Source organism: Neofelis nebulosa, chromosome 4, assembly GCF_028018385.1.
Source record: "Neofelis nebulosa isolate mNeoNeb1 chromosome 4, mNeoNeb1.pri, whole genome shotgun sequence".
Taxonomy (NCBI): Eukaryota; Metazoa; Chordata; class Mammalia; order Carnivora; family Felidae; genus Neofelis; species Neofelis nebulosa.
In genome coordinates this window covers 100,087,214-100,108,947 of record NC_080785.1, presented here as the reverse complement: position 1 = coordinate 100,108,947, position 21,734 = coordinate 100,087,214, and the positions used below count along the sequence as shown (strand labels likewise).

At 45.5% G+C, this 21,734-nt stretch overlaps 1 protein-coding gene across 2 annotated transcripts in view; it reads left to right on the top strand.

The window, feature by feature from the left end:
- The window catches only part of EGFR (epidermal growth factor receptor), a 212,608-nt gene that overhangs the window by 60,044 nt on the left and 130,830 nt on the right, over positions 1-21,734 (top strand). Inside the window, exon 1 of one of the 2 annotated variants that reach the window (XM_058725517.1) lies at positions 14,763-14,888. The exons of the other annotated variant lie outside the window; for it this stretch is intronic. The gene's annotated coding sequence lies outside the window, so the exon portion shown is untranslated. Of the gene's footprint in view, positions 1-14,762; positions 14,889-21,734 lie in introns of those variants that run through there. 2 annotated transcript variants of the gene reach the window in all.

Genomic DNA, 21,734 nt, shown 5'->3' with positions numbered 1-21,734 from the left:
TGACCTGAGCCGAAGTCGGACGCTTAACCGACTGAGCCACCCAGGCGCCCCAAGTGCAAAGTAATTTGAAACTTTCTTCTTCGAGGCACTTTGCTCAGACGTAGACGCGTATACCTTCCTGAACGTGTATGGACGTTTGTGCTTTATTTGTAGTGGAATTTGTAGTGGAAAAGCATGTACCTCGGGGTCAGACGAATGAGGTACAAATCCTGGCTCTCCCACTCAGCAGCCGTGGGATTTTAGTAAATGGTGTAAGTTGTCTGGTGCCTGTTTTCCCATGGGACCATGGGTGTGATCATTGCACTTCCTCTGAGAGGGCTGTGGCAGGGTGAGTTTGCTAGCGTGTGTAAGTAGAGAGGTGCCTGGTACATGGAGTGTTGGCTGCTGTGGTTAATGATGCCACCGATGGCCTCCCTTTCAGGGAAGTGACTTGTCCTTGCAAAGGCATAAGGATAGTTTCGTGTCAACTCATTTATCCATTCTTTGTTTCCACGAATAGGGCCGGAGTCAACTGCTTGGTTATGTCTCCATAAATACTGACACATGTTTCTAAAAATCTGATGTTTTGTGTCCTCTTGTGGTGCTTAAAGAGATCCCTGAAAGATGACAGCACAGATAAAGAGATGTCAGGAGTCCCTTGATGTCTCCAAGTGAAATTTGCCAGTTTCTAAAATGCCATCTACAACAGACGTCCACCAATTTATTTTAGACACATGGCTACAGTTCAGTTCAGTCCGTCATCTGGAAAGTTCCCTAAAAATCAGACTAAAATGTTTCATGTTAACATCTCATTTCCTTTCAGGTCAGAAATATTCAGGCTTGGCTGTGTCTGATCACGCTTGCAGGCCAGGCTTTCGGCTAACTAGCTGACCTTTTTTCTGTTAGTTAACAATTTAATTACGATTTTCCCAAGTGCTCAACTCGGATACGTCCAGGATCCAAGCAGGGGTGGTCAGATATCGGGGAACAGCATCATGCGATGGCCGAGTGCCGTCGTCCACGTCATGCTAGTGGGTTCTGTGTGGCCTGGAATAGCGTCTCACCGGTCAGCCTGTTTGCTCATCTGTGAGGCTGTTGTGAGTATGGTGCCTCCCTGCTAGGATTTTTTGTGAGAGTGAAGACTTTAGCACAGTATGTGGACAAGGCACGTGCGGTAACAATTCTGCCGTCACTGGGATTGATGCCACGCCTCGTGTAGACACCGCAAGGATAGATGCATATTACCCCAAACTCCCTCACCGTGACCTCGCAGGTAGCTCACGGTCTGTGTGTGGCCCACAGGGAAGCGAGATGTGTGATATTTTATAAAGCTCAAGTGTGAACTCAGTTTTGAATTTACAGAACATTACTGGCTCTTGGCTGCTGGCAAGAACATTTATGTCTATGTATGCTGTCCCATTTTTCCCTGAGGGGACCAAGGAACAAAAATTACTTTCTAGAGTCATCTGAATCCCATTCCTGTTCTTTTGCCACACTGTTAATTATACAGAGACATCCACCTCTACATCAGATTTGGTTTTCCCTACCTCTGAAGATGTTATCGGCTTCGTATCAAAAGAAAGAATAATAGAAAGCAAACGTGCTGCTTACTCTTTGCCCTCAGTCGAGCAATTATAACAATTATAACATTTTTCTTTCAAGACGTTGCATAGTGACAGAGATGTGTGTCCTCTACAAGGATTACGTTTTAGGCAAATTATGATTACAATACTGTTTATATCTCTTTCCCTTTAGAATCGAAATAATGATTTCTTGGATTGGGTTAAAACAGGCCCAGGGCCTGTGTCAGCCTGGTTCTGATGCACATGAGGCAGTGGCCCAGGGGTCACCAGTGGCTCTCCTGTTCACGATTTGTGGTCCTTTGGTAGTATACAGCCACCCTGTGTCATTCCCACAGCACCGTGGCTCGCTCCAAGGTACACACTATTAACCCCAAGAGAAAACAAAGAGCCTGGCTCCCCGCCCTTTTTTCTGGCTCTGAGTCATGCTGAAAATGTTTCAGGATATCTGTGTGGACAATAAGTGCTCATCTGGAACCGTGAAAACCTTCTAGAGGACCATTTGTTTACTATGACATCTCATTTTGATCCCACCCCCTCCGCCCCAGCTGATCGATTACTTCATGACTTTTACGCCCTTGCTATGTTCCCATGCTAGCCCTCTCCAGGTTAGAGGTGAAAATATAAAGATGTCATCGAAACAGAGCCCTGGGTGACAGCTGGTTTCCTGGTTGGGGTTGTGTATATAAAACAGAAACAGAAAGTGTAAGTAGTGACCTCGTATTATTTCACTCATTGTGAAAACCACTGGAAGTTTTTTCAGAATGATTTTTGACACAGATTTTTAATTTTTTTTTTTTAATGTTTATTCAGTTTTGAGAGACAGAGAGAGACAGAGTGCAAGTCGAGGAGGAACAGAGAGAGGGAGGCACAGAATCCAAAGCAGGCTCCAGGCTCTGAGCTGTCGGCACAGAGCCCAACATGGGGCTTGAACTCACGGACCAGACTGCGAGATTGTGACCTGAGCCGAAGTCAGACGTTTAACCGACTGAGCCACCCAGCTTCCCTGACACTAACAGATTTTTAAAAAAATAATTATTTTAAACATCTTCTTACCAGTTCCCCATACACCTGATGTGTTTGCCTAAGATATATAGTGTTATTAAGGAATATATAATATTTAGGGATGCTTTTTTAAAATTATAAACTACTACTACAAAATGATCCATTCACTGAAGTCAAAAGAAATTTGTAATTAAGTAGCAAGCTGATTAGCTGGCAAAATCAAGATTATTTTTGCTTAAGGCAGCTGAAGAATAATGGCTAACCTAACATTCTAATTACTAAATAAAGAGTTCTCTTTGGAAGGCTATTTCAACAAAACGCTTTCATCCAGAATTTGAACCCTAGGATTGTACGGTATTTTAGAAAACTATTTTTATATCTTCAGTGAAAGCTCTTACTGAAAATGTCACATGAATGGAAAATGAGTATAAAAAAAAAAAACCTCAGGAAGACACCTCACGATACCAGTATCATCATTTGTAACCCTCTTAAAACTTTTACAGAACACTTGTAAGTAACTAAATAGAAGGTCAATGGTGTATAGGTAACTAAGCCCTCAACTAGCTGCTAGAACAGGATCCAGCTGTTCTGGTCTTCATTCTCTAAAGGGAGGACCGATTTGACACAGCAGAAGGCAAAGCTAAAAGAAACAAATGTTTTGAATAATCCCACCAACCGGAGGGCACCACCTGAGACAATCTGGGCCTCACTAGTTTCCGTCCTTGTTTTAGGATGATCAGAGCCTCCGGCTTCCTCAGTACGTCTGTAGCCATGTCTGCGTGTGTCTTAGCCCTTCGGATGGAGGCCATTTTATCAGTTGAGTTGTAGACACAATGACAGAAGTTCCCGTCTTAGGGCTTTTATAATAGAAAAATTAGATTGAATTTCAGAATATGCTCACTGGGGAGTGGACATAGCAACAACAAGGACACAAACAAAAAAGAAGCCCAGTGCCTTTTGGAACAAATTTGTCCATCGGATTGTTTCCCCAGATTCAGTCACACATCACAGCTGATACAGAGCTGTGCCCCTCCTGAATCTTGGGAACACACCTTCCTGCACTGGATGACCACAGGGTACCTGAAGCTCTGGTTCCTCCGACAGGGACACCTCAGGGGGCAGAGCCGGCCACAGTGGTGAGGACGATGCTTAGGGGCTACCACAAGCACCCCACAGCTGCCTTCCCTGGCAAGCTCCAAGCTACACAGTGTCCTCTGGAGTTGGAATGCTTTATGTTTTTCAGTTGGTTTGTAAATAGCATTGCACAAAAAATCCATGCAAATCAACTCTCAAATCAGAATTTGCTCAGCTGAGAAGACCATTAAATTAGATGGACTGGCTTTCAGTTGGTGGGGGCACAATAATATAACTCTGCATAACAGTCCTTTAAAAAAGACAGGCAAGCACATTACATGATAATTTCCATTAAACTGGAAATGTCCAAGCCTGTTTCCCTCAATTAATTGTCCTTGTCTACTTCTCCAGCCTAGCAATTATCCATTAGTAATTAGTTACGAATAGGGCATTGGAAATGAAAACATTTGAGGTACTGCTACTGCTTATTATCACATTCTATTACCATTTTTTAAATCAGCATGAAGTGTATTAAAATCCAAAGTATATATGAGCTTTATTAGTTTTTCAGGTAGCATACCTAACTGAAATTCTGAACTGAAATACAATTCTCATCATAATAAGGGGCACTACAAGACAGTTTTTTTTTTAATTTTAAGTTTTAAATGTTTTATTTATTTTTGAGAGAGAGAGAGACAGAGTGCAGGCGGGGGAGGGGCAGAGAGAGAGAGGGAGACACAGAATCCGAAGCAGGCTCCCGGCTCCGAGCTGTCAGCACAGAGCCCGACGTGGGGCTCCAACCCGCAAACCATGAGATCATGACCTGAGCCGAAGTCAGACGCTCAACCCACTGAGCCATCCAGGTGAGCCACAAGACAGTTTTGTCGTCAAGATTCAGGGATCCCAGGGGCGCCTGGGTGGCTCAGTCGGTTAAGCGGCCGACTTCGGCTCAGGTCACGATCTCGCGGTCCGTGAGTTCGAGCCCCGCGTCCGGCTCTGTGCTGACAGCTTGGAGCCTGGAGCCTGTTTCAGATTCTGTGTCTCCCTCTCTCTGACCCTCCCCCGTTCATGCTCTGTCTCTCTCTGTCTCAAAAATAAATAAACGTTAAAAAAAAATTAAAAAAAAAAAAAAGATTCAGGGATCCCAGTAAAAGTTGGTCATGTTGATTAGAGAGAATCCCAATAACCACTGCATTTATTCATTTTTATGATTAAAATTTTCAGTATACTGTGTGGATTGTATTTAGGAATGCAATGTCGACAATCAATCCTTTTATTTCTATCATCTGGAATACCTATTTTCACACGCACTTCTCCACACATACACACCTGCCAAAAACAACCAGGCAAACACACACACACACACACACTCTCTCTCTCTCTCACTCTCTCTCTCTCTCTCTCTCTCTCCTGCCTTCACCTATTTCGTTTATAGGAAATATACTCACCTGAATATGACCTACTTAATACTTGATCCCTGCTTCTTACAACAGTCTTTTTCCTGCAATGAATACTTTTCCTTTGAATTTCATTTGTAGAGTATAGGGCCCATTCTCTCTTCACGGAGTTATTTGTATATATGTCGTCCCTCCTCTCCTAGAATATAATGTCCATAGAACTCTGAACACCCCTTTATTTATTTGGACCTATGTAATACCTGCCATCCTGTCATCGACATTGTCCTGTAGGCTGTCCATAAATATATAAGTAAAACAGAGAGAATGAGGGAAATTGACAAGCCACCAAGGGTCTGAAACTTCTCTGCTCTGGTGTTTGAAAACTGAGCTCACTTACCATTATAGTATGTGAAAGGCAGAATGAAAATTGCACAAAAATCCACATTCATATCAATATGTCAGTACAGTTGAACAAACAGCCATGTAGTGAGGTGTTGATAAACCTTATTTGATGTCTTGATGAGCTCAATTATAGATAATTATTTAGGTGAAAAAAATCCAACAAAAAGAATATTTAGGTCAGATCTTCAGCCTTTGTAAATATAAGTGGAAATTGGCAGTTTAGTATTCTGCACTAGGTGTGGCATTTTTTAAAAGACACATCTGTGTGCCTAGCATCGGACCTCGGGCGCACGGAAATTCTTTGATAATTATGGAATAAAATTTCAAGGTGAAAGCATATTAAGACTGTGAAATTATTTTCCTGGGTGGTGAAAAGAGTAAATAGATATTTTGCACAAAATAAGCTGTACAATTTTATTGCTAAATTTTCTGATCTTGGTCTTGTCAAAAATCTGTCTTCTGTATTTTCTTCTCTAATTGTGAAAAATATGTGAGTGTTGTGTGCCATTTCACATGCCCTACCGTACAATCCCTGGGCTAATACCTAGATTGATTGTGCATGATCATAATGTAATCAAATGACAGAAACATTGACCTCTGAGTGGAACTAACCCAGTCTTCAGACTAAATGGCCGAGGTCTGGCAGAGAGCTGGAAAGCAGGCAAGGGTAGAAATATCGGGTCCCTCCAGAAAAGTTCGGGAAGGCCACAGAGACTCTTCAGTGCCAGAGTTGGTTAAATGCTCATAAAAAGAGGCCTTGTGGAGGTACTTTTCTGGAGGTAGCCTTGGTTTTTCTTTTAAACTAAGGCAGCAGCAGACAGCTGGACATTGTCCCCTGGGCTGGGCCTGGAGAGTAAGCTCTGACGCCATTGAGTTTTGTTTTGTTTGGGTAGCAAGGCTTCACACAATTGTAATGTTTCACCAGCTAAACACCATGGTAGTGAGCCAGCGGCTCTGTGGGTGTGGAGGGGGAGGAGGAAGGGAGGCACTTTAGCTGGCTCTCTTGGGGTAAAGTACACAGTGGGCCTGGCTTCCCACTCTGAGCGGAGAAATAGTCTAGAATAGGCTGCGTATGCCCCTCCTGGCTTTCTAGAGACTTTGGAGTTTTTATCCCTTCCCCCTTGGTGATACGTTCCAGTTCCTGAGCCTTCTGTTGCCTTTTGGGCGGGTGGGGAGGGGAAGGTAGGGGAACAGGGGAACAGCTGTTGTGGCCAATGGTGGGAGGGCCTGCCCTCCAGGCCCCCCATACCTTCCCTCAAACCCACAGCAGTGCCAGAAAGCTTTCCCCTTACAGCCATACCTTTAGGTACCACACCGTCTCTAGAGGTACCATATACATTTAAAAATATATATATATATTTTTTACTTTATTTCCCTTAATTCTTAGGATGTATGCTGAATGTACTATTCCAGATAATACTTAAGTATACAAAGAGTTTACAAACTTTGTCCTTTCCTCTGATCCCAGCACCCTGCCCACAACATGGGGCTCTGCTCAGGACAGAAGTTTGGGCTGCCCGTGGACAGCCCTAGGTTTCTGGGTCCCAGAGCATCTACCTTCACCCTCTCCACACAGAAATGGGGTAAGAAAGACAAGAAAGAGTTTCAAGAACTCCACTGTTTTGTGGAGCCCCCACGTCTTCTGGTAGCATGGCGAATCTTTCACACGTCTTTCCCCACCTCCAGGTACCAGGCAGGGAGCTTACGTTCAGAGAAAATGAGTTCACTGCTCAGGAGTCCTTCACGCTTTTCTGCTCTGAGCCACAGGCATTCTGGACGCAGTGGCTCCTAAGCCTGGCCAGCAGGAGGGAGCAGGGAGTAAATTAGCCCACCGGGGAGACTGAGGCAGGAATAGATGGGCCAACGTCCGGGGCTGGGTGGAGAAGAAACACCCACAGAGGGGCTTGGAATGGAGCACCCGGAGAGGGGAGAAGACAGAGCAGGGATCCCTGGGTCGGAAGGGGGCAGACAGGGGAGTAAGCCAACGCTTTGTGGGGGCTCAGTGCTGCAGGGCAGAAGAGGGGCCTGGAGTGGCTGCCATCAGACGCAGGAGGAGCGCGAATGGTCCTCAGTATGTGCTGAAAATCACCTGAGAAAATAAACTGAAACTCCCACCCCGAAAGCTGTGTTCTTTCCATTGTTTTTCTTTCTGTGGCCAGAATTAGGTAACGAATGAGGTGGGCATTGAATCCTGTGTGCATTACATTTCGATACTTGGTCCATCATGCATTTTATGACATTAATTCAGGTTATTAAAAATATTGCAAGGGGGCGCCTAGGTGGCTCAGCCAGTTAAGCATCCGACTTTGGCTGAGGTCATGATCTCACGGTTTGTGGGCTCAAGCCCCGTGTCAGGCTCTGTGCTGACAGCTCAGACCCTGGAGCCTGCTTTGGATTCTGTGTCTTCCTCTCTCTGCCCCTCCCCTGCTCAAACTCTGTCTCTCTCTCTCTCTCTCTCTCTCTCTCTCTCTCTCTCAAAAGTAGATAAACATTAAAAAAAATTTTTTTTAATATTGCAATAAATATTATTTGTCCTGATTATAGTCTTTTGGTGCCCCCTTAAATTTCACACCTGAGACGTGGGTCCTGTTTTCTTCTTCCCTTCCATCATTGGTGAAGCATCTGAAATACCTGAGGAGAGAAAAGGAAGAGGCCAATCATTTGTGAGAAACTAGCCCTTTCTCCCCTGGCCCAGGCATCTTCCAGAGCTAGAAACATTTAGGCTGTTGCCAGAAGTGAGCATTTGTATATTTTGGGAGCTTCTTGTGTATTCTATATATGAGTCTTTGAGCAGACACGTGGTTTTCAAATATTTACTCTCAGTCTGTAGCTTTTCAACCCCTTTATAGGGTTTTTTGCTGAATAAAAGTTTTTAATTGTGAAGTCTGATTTCTCCATTTTTTTTTTCTTTCATGGCTCATGCTTTTTATGTCACATCTAAGAACCTTGTGCCAAAATCCAAATCTTGAAGGTTTTCTCTTATGATATCTTCTAAAAGTTTCATAGCTTTGCATCTGAGACTTAAATCGGGGATCCGTTTGGAGTTAATATTTGTATAGTGTGTGAGGGTTAGTTAGAAGGTCATCCTTTGGCCTCTGATGTCCAACTGCTCTAGCACCATTTGGAGAAAAGACTACCTGATTTCAAGAGTTATTATATAGCTCTAATCATCAGAAACTCTTGTTTATATTTGTTGTGTTTTTAACAAATATCAGTCACTGCAACCTGGGTGTGGTAGGAACGAATGGGGAAGATTCCTCTATGTTGAGCTACAATCTAAGGTGACCCAGTGACATTAATCATTTATCAGGAGGTGGGGGTGCTGGTGATGGTAAGCTCCCCCCCCCCACACACACACACACCAACCCATGTCACTGCACATTAGGAAAATGCCCCACAAAAGGCGTACATCAAAGAATGAAAGCTCAGTCCTGTATTTTGAATGCTTGGAAGGTACTCCTGATTGCCACGTTTATATCAAAGAGTTTTCCAGGTAGGACTTTTTTTTTCTTTACAGGTAGAATTTTCCTCATGGAAAAAGCAACAGCCATTTAAACAGAAAGCATTTTGAAATGTGCCTTGCTTGGCAAAGCTCCTTGCAGATAGGGAGTGGAAATGATTAACAGGGCAGTTATCAATTGTGGGCTTTCGGGAGCAGAAGGAACATTATCTTCTGATGTAGTGTCGGCCTGGGACATGTACCCTAGATATTGGCGATTGCCAGATTACCCTGGGACAGGAGTGACCATTTCTGCACAGCTCCTGGGTGCCTGCTGGCAGCAGAGTGGGTGACGTTTGTTTGTTTTTAATTTGCAAGCTGTTTTCCTCTCTCCAGAACATGCTGTTAAGTGTTTTCTTGCTTATTCTGTAAGGAGTTTTGAAGCCACGTGTAGACTCATGAAAAGTTGGCACTAGAAAGGCTGCCAGATAGAAATGTTCAGTGGCTTTTGAGCATTTTTAACCAAACCAAAGTACGAAATGCATTTTGAAATCATGACATATACATATAGCTGTATGTAAAGTTGCATGACATAATTACTGTGTTCACAGGACCTGGTTGAGTAGAGGCGTAGCCTTGAACCTCATGCATCTACAGGAGATGCATCAACCTCACCTTATTCACCTTCTCTTCTTTCCCTTTTGCCCCCCTACCCTATACTTTCTTCCTAAGCATCTTTGTTTTCCTTTCATTTCCTTTGTCTCCTACCTATGACTCGCAAAGAAACAGCGTTTTTAAACTCAGCTGGTGGCAGATTCCTCAGACACAAAACCACCGAGGGAGCAAAGCATCTTCATAAGGTTATTTTCCAGAACCTCAAACAAGGATTTGTTTCATGAAGGATTACTGTCCAAGGTCTGCATTTTCAGGCCCCTTATAGACTGTCAGTCCCTCTGTCTACGCATTTCTGGAAGTCACCTCTGTCTGAGACCCTCACTTGGAGGTATGGTGGGAGTGGCCTGTTCCGGGCAATCATAGTGTATTAGTTCCCTAATAACTAATAGCAAATACAACCAACCATAGCAGATTACAACCAACTGGGTGGCTTAAAGCAATAGGAATTTATTCTCTCCCAGGTTTGGAGACCAGAAGTCCAAAACCAAGGGGTTGGCAGAGGCTGGCTCCTACAGAGCCTGTAGGCAAGAATCCTCCCTTGCGTCATGTTAGCTTCTGGTGTTGCCAGAAATCCTTGGTGTTCCTTGCCTTGCGGACGAGCCACTCCCATCTTCGCCTCCATCATCACACGTCATTCTCCTCTCTGTATACGTGTTGAAACTTCCCTCTTCCCGAAAGGACATGAGTCGTTGGATTAGGGGCCCGCCCTAATCTAGTGTGACCTCACTTTAACTTACTTACATCTTCAAAGTACCAGTCTCCAAATAAGGTCACATTCACAGGTACCAGACAGAGATTAGGACTCGAACATGTCTTACTGAACAATTCAACTCCCAACAGTCATTTACACCCTCCTCCTTGGGGGCTTTGATTTTGGTGGTCTCAACCACTGCAGTATCAACAGGGCCACAGACAGATGACGTGTGGGCCCTCTAAAGTTGAAGGGCTTCCTTTGGATGTTCTTCACGACTCACTCCACTGAGCTCATGCCATAGTCCCAGAAGGACTGTAGCAGATGCCTGTGCCAATGGTCTACAGCTCTCTGTAGAATATTGCCTTTGATGAGCGCATTATGAGAATGACAACCATTAGTTCGTACAGGGGCAGGAAAACCTATCTGCATTGTAACAGAAGTGATACTGTGAGGCATCATACGTATCCAGAGCTTGCTTCTAGGCCAAGTGGAGACCTATGGTGGGTCTACCGATGATTATTGGAAACTGAGGAAAGAGAATTATCTTTTCCCTGAAAATAAATTGCTACTCATTAGCCAAAATTGTGTTTCAGAAATATGTGCACTAGGGGCACCTATGTGGCTCAGTCGGTTAAACATCCTAGTCTTGCTTTTAGCTCAGGTCGTGATCTCGCGGTTGGTGGATTCAAGCCCTGCATCGGGCTCCGTGCTGATGACACAGAGCCTGCTTGGGATTCTCTCCCTCCCTCCCTCCCTCTCTCAAAAATAAATAAATAAACTTCTAAGAAGTAAATATATATATATATATATATATATATATATATATAATCTTCACTAATATAATGCAACCAGTCATTAACATTTAAATATACTGAGGAGTCTTTGGTGAAATGAAATCCCCTGTGTCTGTATGTTATTATGTACATGGGTCAGTGGCAGCATGCTAGGAATGACTGTCCAGGTTCAGTGAGTACCCAGGTTTTCTGAATACAAGAAATGAGGAGAGATGATAACACACAGGTTGGCTAGATGAGGATCCTAAAACATAGCCCACGATAAATGGAACAGAATTAGGGACTTTATCCATGACAAGGTCAGGCCAAAGCCAGCTGCCGAGACACAGGGTAGAGGAAAGCTGGCTAACAAATAAACGCACCTATGAAAAACAGTTGGGGTAGTTTTTACCATAATGAAATAAAAGCCCAGACCATGATGTCACAAGTTACCACAAATGTCGTGGCTTCGAACAACACACACGTATCATCGCACTGTTTCCATGCCTGTGTTCCTGGGGACTCCCAAGGCTGTGATCGGGCCAGGTTCTCATCTGGAGCTCACTGTTCTCCAGGCTCATCCGGGTTGTTGGCAGAATCCAGCTCCCGGAGGCGGCAGGACTGAGGCCCGTGCTCCTAGAGGCTGCCCCTTCCTGGGGCCTGTTCACGGAAGAACTGTTTGCTTTGAGTATCTCCTGCCAGGAAGGGCGCAGACATTTGTTAAAAGCTTTCACCTGATTGAGTCAGGCCCACCCAGGCTAGCTCCACTTCGCTTTGGGACTTTAATGACTTCTGCAAAATGCCTTCCCTGCTGCCATTTGCCTGATCGCCAGAGTATTATCCATCTCTCATTTGGGTTGAATTGCAGTAAGGGATAAGAAGGAAATGGGAAGCTGGACAAGCTTCTGTGGGTTAGAAGTGCTCAGTTCCAGAGCTGCACGGGGGAGGGGTGTTTGCAAACCGGACCAGGCCCAGAGGTGGGGAAGGCACTGGGAAAAAGTCACAGTAACAGATAAAGGTGGAGCGGGATGTTTTTCTGAGGGAAAACAAAGGGAGGATATAATAGTTGTCTTCAGGTTGCTGGAGGGCAGTTATGGGGAGGAGGAATTTGGCATGCTGGTGTTCTGGCCTCCGATGGGAGTGAGGAGGTGTCCTGGGGCACTCATTCCAGCCCGGTGCTTGCCTGCATTCCTTCATGGCCCCCTCAGTTCGGTGACTTGTCTGAATTCCAGAGGAGTACGGCCGGTCCATAATCTTTAACAAACAGAAAAACAGCAGAAACGTGGCAGTGGCACATTTTCATTGGAATGAAGGGCATGCTCAGATCCAAGGAAGGTACTTCCTTGCCTTCTCTGGGTCTCTAGAACCTGAGATGATCCTTGTAGCAACAGAAAATCAGGACACCAGCAGCCTTCGAAAGTGGACAGCAGTCAGCCTGCCTTGAATAAAAACATTCGCACAGGTAGTTCATATTTAATCATGTAAGGGACGCGTACCAGGTTGAAAAAAAAAATACTAACAGCCACATTATGAGTTGGATCTTGCCGGAGGCATGGGAGTTGACACATAGTCGCCCTCTTTGCACTGCATTCCTACAAATCCTCTCAATATTACAAAAACCCAAGTCATTCCTGTATTCTTGAGGTCTCCAGCGTGCATTTGTTTTTCCACGGGTTTCTGTTTGGTGGCATGGAAAACGCATGGGCTCCCGGGTCAGGTAGGCTCTGTGCTCTTTGACCCCCAGACATGGCTGCATCTTACTGGGCCCATTTGATTCTCTATAAAATGAGGATGATTCTCTTCTCCAACGGAACAAAAGAGTCCAGTACTTGGTTGGTGCTTCAAAACTAATATTTCTCCTACTTTCTGAAAATACATCTGAAGGAACTGGACAAGAATCCCTGAACATTTAGAAATTTAGTTTTAGCCATACCATAAAGTGAGTGGTGTGAAAGTCTGCTAAATAAGATTTGCTAAGTATCAGGACAGAGGAGAGGATTAGCATTTGAGGTTTCTGTCTCCTGGCAACACTAGGTTCTTTATACATCATACCTCTTTTTAATTTTTTAAAATTTTCTTTATTTTGAGAGAGAGCACAAGTGGGGGAGGGGCAGAGAGAGAGAGAGAGAGAGAGAGAGAGAGAGGAGAGAGAATCCCAAGTAGGCTGTCAGCACAGAGCCCTGTGTGCGGCTTGAACTCATGAACCATGAGATCATGACCTGAGCCGAAACCAAGGACAGGATGCTTAACCGACTGAACGCCTGCGTTGTATCTCTTAATTTTCACAAACTCACTTTTTACTGTGAAGATAAGGAAATGGGGGTTCATCACGGCCCCACGAGACACAGCGGAGATGCAGAATTCAAGCTCATGTGTATTTAGCCCCATGTTTCATGGGACCCTGAGTTGGACAATACTCATGATTTGAACATCACTCTGCCCCAGGAACACATGACCTTATTCCACTAACGACTTCCTTTATGCCTTGGACCTCGTTTAAAACCATTATTAATAGTATTTTAAAAGCTGCTGTCAGGGTGCCTGTGTGGCTCAGTGAAGCATCTGACTTCGGCTCAGGTCATGATCTCGTGGTCCGTGAGTTTGAGCCCCGCGTCGGGCTGTGTGCTGACAGCTCAGAGCCTGGAGCCTGCTTTGGATTCTGTGTCCTTCTCTCTCTGCCCGTCCCCACTTGTGTGCTCTCTGTCTCTCAAAAATAAATAAATGTAAGAAAAAGAAAAAAAAAAAAAAAAGCTGCTGTTTGTCAAACACTTACATATACCAGGCCCTGTGCTAAGTAATTTTCATGAATTGTGTAATTTCTATATTGGTTCACAATTTCCCTGCTTAATATCTCCAGTGTCCAGTGGAGGAAAGTGAATCTCAGAGGGTGATTTGCTCAGGTTCACGCAGCTGGTCAGTACAGAATCAGGGGCTTCTGAGCCGGGGACACTCTTAATGCCTTAAAACCATAATGACAGCTTGTAAGATTTATAAAAAAAAAAAAGAAAAGAAAAAAAAAAAAGCCTGTGGTAATCCAAAAAAGTGAGATGATTTTGCTCCGTTGGAGGAAAAGAGAGCATGAAAAGACGTATCACTAGAGTCTGGGAAAAAATGAAGCTGTGGCTTTTCTGTCGGCCATGTCTTTTCTTTCCTGGCAGTCTCTTGGAATGAAACCATCTATTCCAGAGTTTTCTGCTTTAATAGGAGCTGCAGGGTGACTCTTTTCTGTCCTGCTTTTATCGCTCTCCCCTTCCTTTTGTCTGCCCACCCTGCTGCTCAGGGTACCGGGGCGAGACCCCCAGCCTGGGCAACCTTGACTCCCCTGCCCAGGCGGGGGGGCCAAGGATGGAGGGTGGCCACCCAGCTGTGGACAAACAGCAGCTGGCAGGCCGAGCCGGAGGGATGTGTGAGATGTGGGGCTTTGACGGCCCATGAGAGAACAGCATTTTTATTTTCCCTTTGTGTTTTCCCTTCTAAGCCATGAATCGGTCTCTCCCTCTCCCTCTCTCCCCTACCCTGTGCCCCTCTCCCTCACTCTGTCCACCTCCTGTTGTAGGCTTGCATGCTTGCATTTTTTTGGTACACAATCCTATCCTAATATTTCTCTTTCCTGCAGGCAGGAAATGAGAGACGCATTTTTTTAGAGCCATTCAGGAAGTTGTCCAGAGTTATAATGGCCCATTATCTAATGGTCAGAGTTTACTTAGGCTTTCACTGCTCCCACTGCCCACTTGAAACAAGGGAAAATATTTCCCCCACCGCCACGAGGGTGCTATTCACATCTGACCACAAATGCTCAGAGGCTGCGCGTTTCCACCGAGAACTCGAAGTCGGCAAAACCGTGTCGTGGTGCCCAGCACAGCAGTTCACGTGAGCACTATTTAATATTCATTTCGAGACGCTTCTCAATTACGTGTGTATAAGTCTGTGTTCTGAGCATGATTCACAATCCCTTTAATCCCAACGTTTCTTAGCGTTAACACCAGCAATGGCACTTATTAAAAATGCATAATCTGGGGCGCCTGGGTGGCTCAGTCGGTTAAGCTTCTCAGTCAGATCTCGCGGTTTGTGAGTTCAAGTCCCTCGTCAGGATCTGTGCTGACAGCTCAGAGCCTGGAGCCTGCTTCGGATTCTGTATCTCTCTCTCTCTCTCTCTCTCTGCCCCTCCCCCACTCACACTCTGTCTCCCTCTCTCTCAAAAATAAATAGACATTTAAAAAATGTTTTTAAATGCATATTCTTAGACTCTGCCTGGTGCCTACTGAGTGAAATTGTTGCAGGGTGGGGATCTCAGGGATGTTCACTCTAGGAGTCTGAGTCTATGTGACCACAATAGGAAGGGCCATCGCTTTAACAAAAGGCAGTTTGCACCGGAAGCATGGAAAGCATTTAAAAGGTATGGCAAAACGTGTTTTATGAACACCAAGGATTTATGATTTTTATTAGGAGTGTTCAGAACAAGATCAAACTTTGAAGGAGGAATCAGAGAGTGGCATTTTTCTCATACGATTTTTGTGATGTTGTGACGAGTTAGAAGGTTCCCCACGAGGTTTATCAGTGCGTGAACACCGGTGTCCCCAGGTTAGAACCCCAGCCCTGCCCTGCTCTCGTCAGGATGCAGAAAGGGCTGACTGACTCACAGCTTACAGGAACTTGTGCAGGTGAGCGGGAGACATCCTAACACCCGATGTGCATCGGTCTCTCCTCCTCCTCCTCAGCTCCTCCCTCCCGTGTGGCGGGCCATGGAAGAAAGGAACTGGTTGTGGTAGCTTCTCTTCTTAATCGTGTAATCAGAGGGGGGAAGGGAATGTGTGTTGGCAGCTGATTGAGGTGGCCCACAGGGAGGGAGATAAATGTAAATCGTGATCTTCTTCCTCAAAGCTTGATACAAGGGAGGAGAGTAAAAAGCTCATTCTTCCCCACATCTGTGGCACCTGTGCTACCTGCTCATTCCTCTCTCATCTGCATAAACAGCCCATGAAGCCTGAAGTACCGAGTCAGGAACACGATGGTCACCTCCAAGAAGAAAGCCTGTTTTCAGACTCTGTACTCTGGGTCCCCATGTGCCTCTACTCTGAAGATGGGATCAATTCAGGGGAGGCCCTCTGGGCGCCAGGGACCCCAGGAAGACCCCAAAATCTAATCTGTGAAGCTGCAAAACATTTCCTAGGAAATGTTCTAGGACTTCTTCATGAGTCAGAACACAGGTGCATCTAACACCTTTGCTGGAAATGTCACCCCACAGCCTGCAATTTCCCATGTGCAACTCTCCCTGAGGAACCCTGGTCACACTTCTGGCTGTTCAGATTACACAGGGGTAATTTCAGAGTAATTTTCACGTCAACTGCCAGGCATCTGCACTTGCAAATTAAATGCCTGGCCCATGATTTTGCTAAGGTAATAGTTCATTACGATACAAATTACAGGGTGCACCTGGGGCATGTGGCCTCCACAGTCATCTGACTTTCCCTGTGATTACCCGAGGGGGGGTGGTGGTCATCCTTGTCTGTCAGTCCTGATGAAAGCCTCCTTCATTCTGCTAATGGGGACCTAGCTCCATTATGAACCCCATTTCTTTAATGCTGACATTGTTTTCTTTTTGGAACAAAAGGCCTTTGCCACTTGAACTAGAATGTGGCCTGTCTTACCCCTGGCCCTTTGCATATGAAAACATCAAGCTCTGGAATTCACCAGCTTGCCTTGCTGTCCTGCATTCCTTTAGTCTTCCCTTTGTCTTCCACTCCCTCCCCTTTTTTTCTGTCTGTTTTTTTATTTATTTGGCTGTATTTAAATTTTTTTTTAAGTTTTTTTTAATGTTTATTTTTGAGAGAAAGAGAGCAGAGGAGGGGCAGAGAGAGAGGGAGACAGAGGATCGAAAGTGGGCTCCATGCTCCACACTGGCAGCAGAGACCCCGATGTGGGGCTTGAACCCGAAAACCGTGACATTATGACCTGAGCTGAAGTCAGATACTTAATCGACTGAGCCACCCAGGGGCTCCTGCTCCTTTTTAATTTATTTATTTTTTATTTTTTTTAACATTCATTCATTTTTGAGAGAGAGAGAGAGAGAGAGAGAGAGAGAGAGAGAGAGAGAGAGAGAGAACCCGAGCAGGGGAGGGGCAGAGAGAGAGGGAGACACAGAATCCAAAGCAGGCTTCAGGTTCTGAGCTGTCAGCACAGAGCCTGATGTGGGGCTCGAACCCACAAACCGTGAGATCATGACCTGAGCTGAAGTCGGACGCTTAACTAATCCACCCAGGTTCCCCAATTTATTTATTTATTTTGAGAGATAGAAAGAGCGGGTGGGGTAGGTGCAGAGAGAAAGAGAGAGAGAAAGAGAGAGAATGTCAAGCAGGCTCAATGCTGTCAGTGCAGAGCCCGATTTGGCTGTATTTTCATGACACGATACAAAAACACATCCTCTTGGGGAAAAGTTCAGTGGTTACAGGAAGTTGGATGTTAGTAAGAAGCAAGACCATGCTTTCAGATGCCCTCAGATCCTATTCACACTATCAAGCGTGTGGGAGGTGTCCTTCCAGAAGTTTTTCTCTGTATTTTACATGCAAACGCATGTTCACATAAAAATAAGTTTTGTTCCTACTTTTGTACAGATGGGTTCATATACTTGTTGTGCCATCGTTTTCTTTTTAACTTCATTTCACTTTACTTGAGAGCTTTCCAAATTGCAGTGGGTATGAAACAGCCGCCTTTGGGGGCGCCCGGGTGGTTCAGTCAGGCATCCAACTCTTGGTTTTGGCTCAGGTCGCGATCTCATGGTTTGTGGGTTCGAGCCCCACATCGGGCTCCGTGCTGGCAGTGCAGAGCCTGCTTGGGATTCTCTCTCTCCTTCCCTGCCTCTCCCCGACTCGCACGTGCACTCTCTCTCCCTCTCTCTCTCTCAAAATAAACTTAAAAAAAGAAAGAAACAAACAAACAAACAGCCTCACTTGTGTGATTTTTGCCTCACCCTCGGTGTAGCCTGCCACTATTGATGAACACTTAGATTGCTTTGGATTTGTTCGCTGATAGACGGAGCACTGCCATTGGCATGTTTAAATAAGCCGCTCTGGTGCACATCAGAAGTGGTTTTCCAGGAGAGATCTGGAAGGGGAGGTGCCACCAATGGATTTTTTAATACTTTTTATTTATTTTGCTTAACGCTCAGAAGTCAAAACACACACCCAGAGCCCCTGACCGGCAAGCTTATTTTTTCCTTTCGTCATCCACCCTTGCGTGTCTGAAATATTTTAAAACCAGTCATGTCTCAGCTGAGGAATCATCTCATGCAGCACTCCAGCCTTCACCCTGAGCATCTCCAAACACACAAGACTTAACCACCACTCTTTTATGTCATGTACCAACCAGTGCATTGGCGTTTCTCAAAATGCCTTTTTACTGGTAGGTGGCTGGAACCGTGATCCCCAAATTGGGCCCACGCCTCGCCTTTCCTCGTGCTCTCTAGCCTCTCGAGGGGACAGCTCCTTTCCGTGGTGTGTGGGCAACTGTGGGAACCGGCATTCGCTGCATCAGTGCTGGGAAATGCCCCACCTGCCAGATTTGCTTCCCATGCTTCCCTCCAACTTGCTGGGCTGTTTTCTCTACCTCCTGTCACCACAAGCTGCCCAAAGCATTGATGAGATGCAAATTCAGCTTTCCAGCCTGACTTCTTGCTAGGTAATGCTCTGTACTTCATAATGCATCAAGGGTGACATGTGTATTTTTAGTTTGATCGTAATGTCTGTTTTTTAAGAAAAGACTTCAGATGGTCTGTAAGGTGCACACCCTTGTTTGCTGATAGAAAAGCTGCCAGTACAAAGGTGTGAGGTGGCAGGCTAAGGACACACAGGCAAGAAGCCTTGTCCCCAGGCCTCTCTTCTGTCTGCCATCCCAGAGGGAGTGCTTTCTTTAATACCACTTTTCCAGCTTCCCATGGAATTGGGATTCATGAAATGGCCATGCAATTGAGGATTCAGAGACAATGACCAAATAGTAGAGAAAACATAACATAGAAGCCTTGAAAAGAGTAGAAAACATATGATTTACAAAAACACCAATTTTACAGCTTGAAAGATTCACTAGACTTTTGAAAAGTGCGCACGTTAAGCCCTGATTAAAAGTCAAAGCTTAACTTAGATGTATGGCCGGAGATACCAAGGAATGGCAAGCCATGTGTGTTGAAGGAGTAATCTGTTACTATTTGGACTTCTAAAATACTGTATATATCTTCTCTTTCTACATCTTTCTTTTAAAGACGACCATCTCATGGGGCACCTGAGTGGCTCAGTCGGTTAAGTGTCCAACTTCGGCTCAAGTCATGATCTCGTGGTCCGTGAGTTCAAGCCCCGCATTGGGCTCTGTGCTGACAGCTCCGAGCCTGGAACCTACTTGCCTACTTGGGATTCTGTGTCTCCCTCTCTCTCTTTCTGCCCCTCCCCCACTCGCACTCTGTCTCTCTGTCTCTCTCTCTCAAAAACAAATTGACATTAAAAAAAATTTAAAGACAACCGTCTTGACTTCAAGGTGCGAGGCTACTGAAAGGTAAAATTTTATCTGCAGGCAGCAATACCCCTTAGTTGTAGAAGAAAATCTCGTTTTAACCCTGAAAACCCAAACAGCATTCTGGTTTTCAAGGACCTAACCTATAGCTGCGTATTTTATAAAAGACAAACTATACTTTCATATATGAGGTTTTTGGGTGTGTGGATTTTGATTTTTCCAGATATGGGATATTCTTCTAGATGTCAGGCGCCGTGCCTGACACCTCTCCTTTGATCATGATCTCATCTGACCTTCTCAGCAGCACAGCTAGAGAGGCACCACCCTGGGCTAGGAGAGCACCATCCCTGTTGCCCAAGATCACCAGGTTGCCAAATAATAAAGCCAATGTTTTCAGCCCAATTTCTAATGTAAAGATTAGTATCATTTTCACAGTATCATGCTTTATTTTTTTAATTTTTTTAAATGTTTATATTTATTTTTGAGACAGAGACAGAGCGTGAGCGGGGGAGGGGGAGAGAGAGAGAGAGAGAGAGAGAGAGAGAGAGAGAGAGAGAGAGAATCCGAAACGGGCTCCAGGCTCTGAGCTGTCAGCACAGAGGCCGACGCAGGGCTCGAACTCACGGACCGTGAGATCATGACCTGAGCCGAAGTCGGACGCCTAACCGACTGAGCCACCCAGGCACCCCTGTGGTATTGTGCTTTAAATGTAAAGGAGGATGCCCTCAACTTTGCAAAATTGGCCCTTTGAATGAAAAGGATCAGCAATATCTAGAAAAGAGCTATGGTAATAGAATATCATCAGTGAGTCTTTTACCAATAATTGTGGGGTAAAAAGTGATGGAAGCTGTTGTCTCGAAAGATTCTGCTGATAGCAGTTCCTAATGCAGAGAGGTATGTGGGTTGAAAAACTAGCAGCAGTTCGGGGAAAACGAGATGACGTACCGGCTGGAGGGAACACATGGTCGGCTGTCATCCCCTCCGACCTGCTCTCATGTGCCTGCCTCTGATCGTCACCTGCCAGAGAGCGGGGCTGAGGAGAGGGGGATATTTCAAGAAATGCCAAAGCCGTCGGTCGAAAAAGCCTGGACTGTGTTCTAAACTCTGGCCCTGACGAGTTGCAAGCAGGCGTCCTTGAGGAGCACTTGAACTTGCCTCAGAGAAGGCCCATCATTCTTCGGAAGAGCTGCCACCAGGCACCAGCTGCCACTGGTGCCACCAGGTCCAACACTAATTTGTTGTGAGCACCCACGGGAGAAGGGTGTACTGGCACGAAGCTGCCTCTGTCCTCCCCTTGGGCCTGAGATCCCTGCTGTGGTGAGAGCAGAATGGCCTATAACGCAATACTGTGGGTGAGATTTTGTACACTTGTCCCTCGCTTCTTTTGCATTTGGCCCGACAACTCAATTAGATGCTGAGTCCTGCAGATGTATTTGAGGAGTACAGGAAATGCCCCAGAGGGTGAGATTAGGTGGCTCCCTGTCAGGCTGAGTGTTCACCTTAATTACTGTGGCAAGATCTACATCAGTAGCATTAGCTCCAGCCTCATTTGGAGTCCTGCGGTAAAGCCATGTTCAGTGGGAAGCGTGCTCCCGTTTCCCTGTTATTCCGTAGTGCAGGGCCCATGCAAAAACTAGACCTACAGTCCACTGCTCTTAAGTTTTACGCAGCCCCACAAATGCAGCAAATAAGATGAAACTGGTTTTTATTCCCCAGAACTGCCTTTTCTTTTCTTTTTAAAAAAAACATGTATTTTTTGGGTGGGGGGGCACCTGGGTGGCTCAGTCGGTTAAGCGTCCGGCTTTGGCTCAGGTCACGATCTCACGGTTTGTGGGTTTGAGCCCCGCGTCGGGCTCTGTGCTGACAGCTCAGAGCCTGGAGCCTGCCTCGGATTCTGTGTCTCCCTCTCTCTCTTCCCCTTCCCCCGCTTGCACTCTATCTCTCTCTCTCAAAAATAAATGAATATAAAAAAAATTGCTTAGAAAGAAACATTTTTAATGTTTTTATTTTTGAGAGAGAGAGAGCGCGCGCGTGTGCAAGTTGGGGAGGGCCAGAGAGAGAGGGAGACACAGAATCCGAAGCAGGCTCCAGGCTCCGAGCTGTCAACACGGAGCCCGACTCGGGGCTCCAATCCACAAACCGTGAGATCATGACCTGAGCTGGAGTTGGATGCCCCACTGACTGAGCTACCCAAGGGCTCCTACCTTTTCTATATTTATT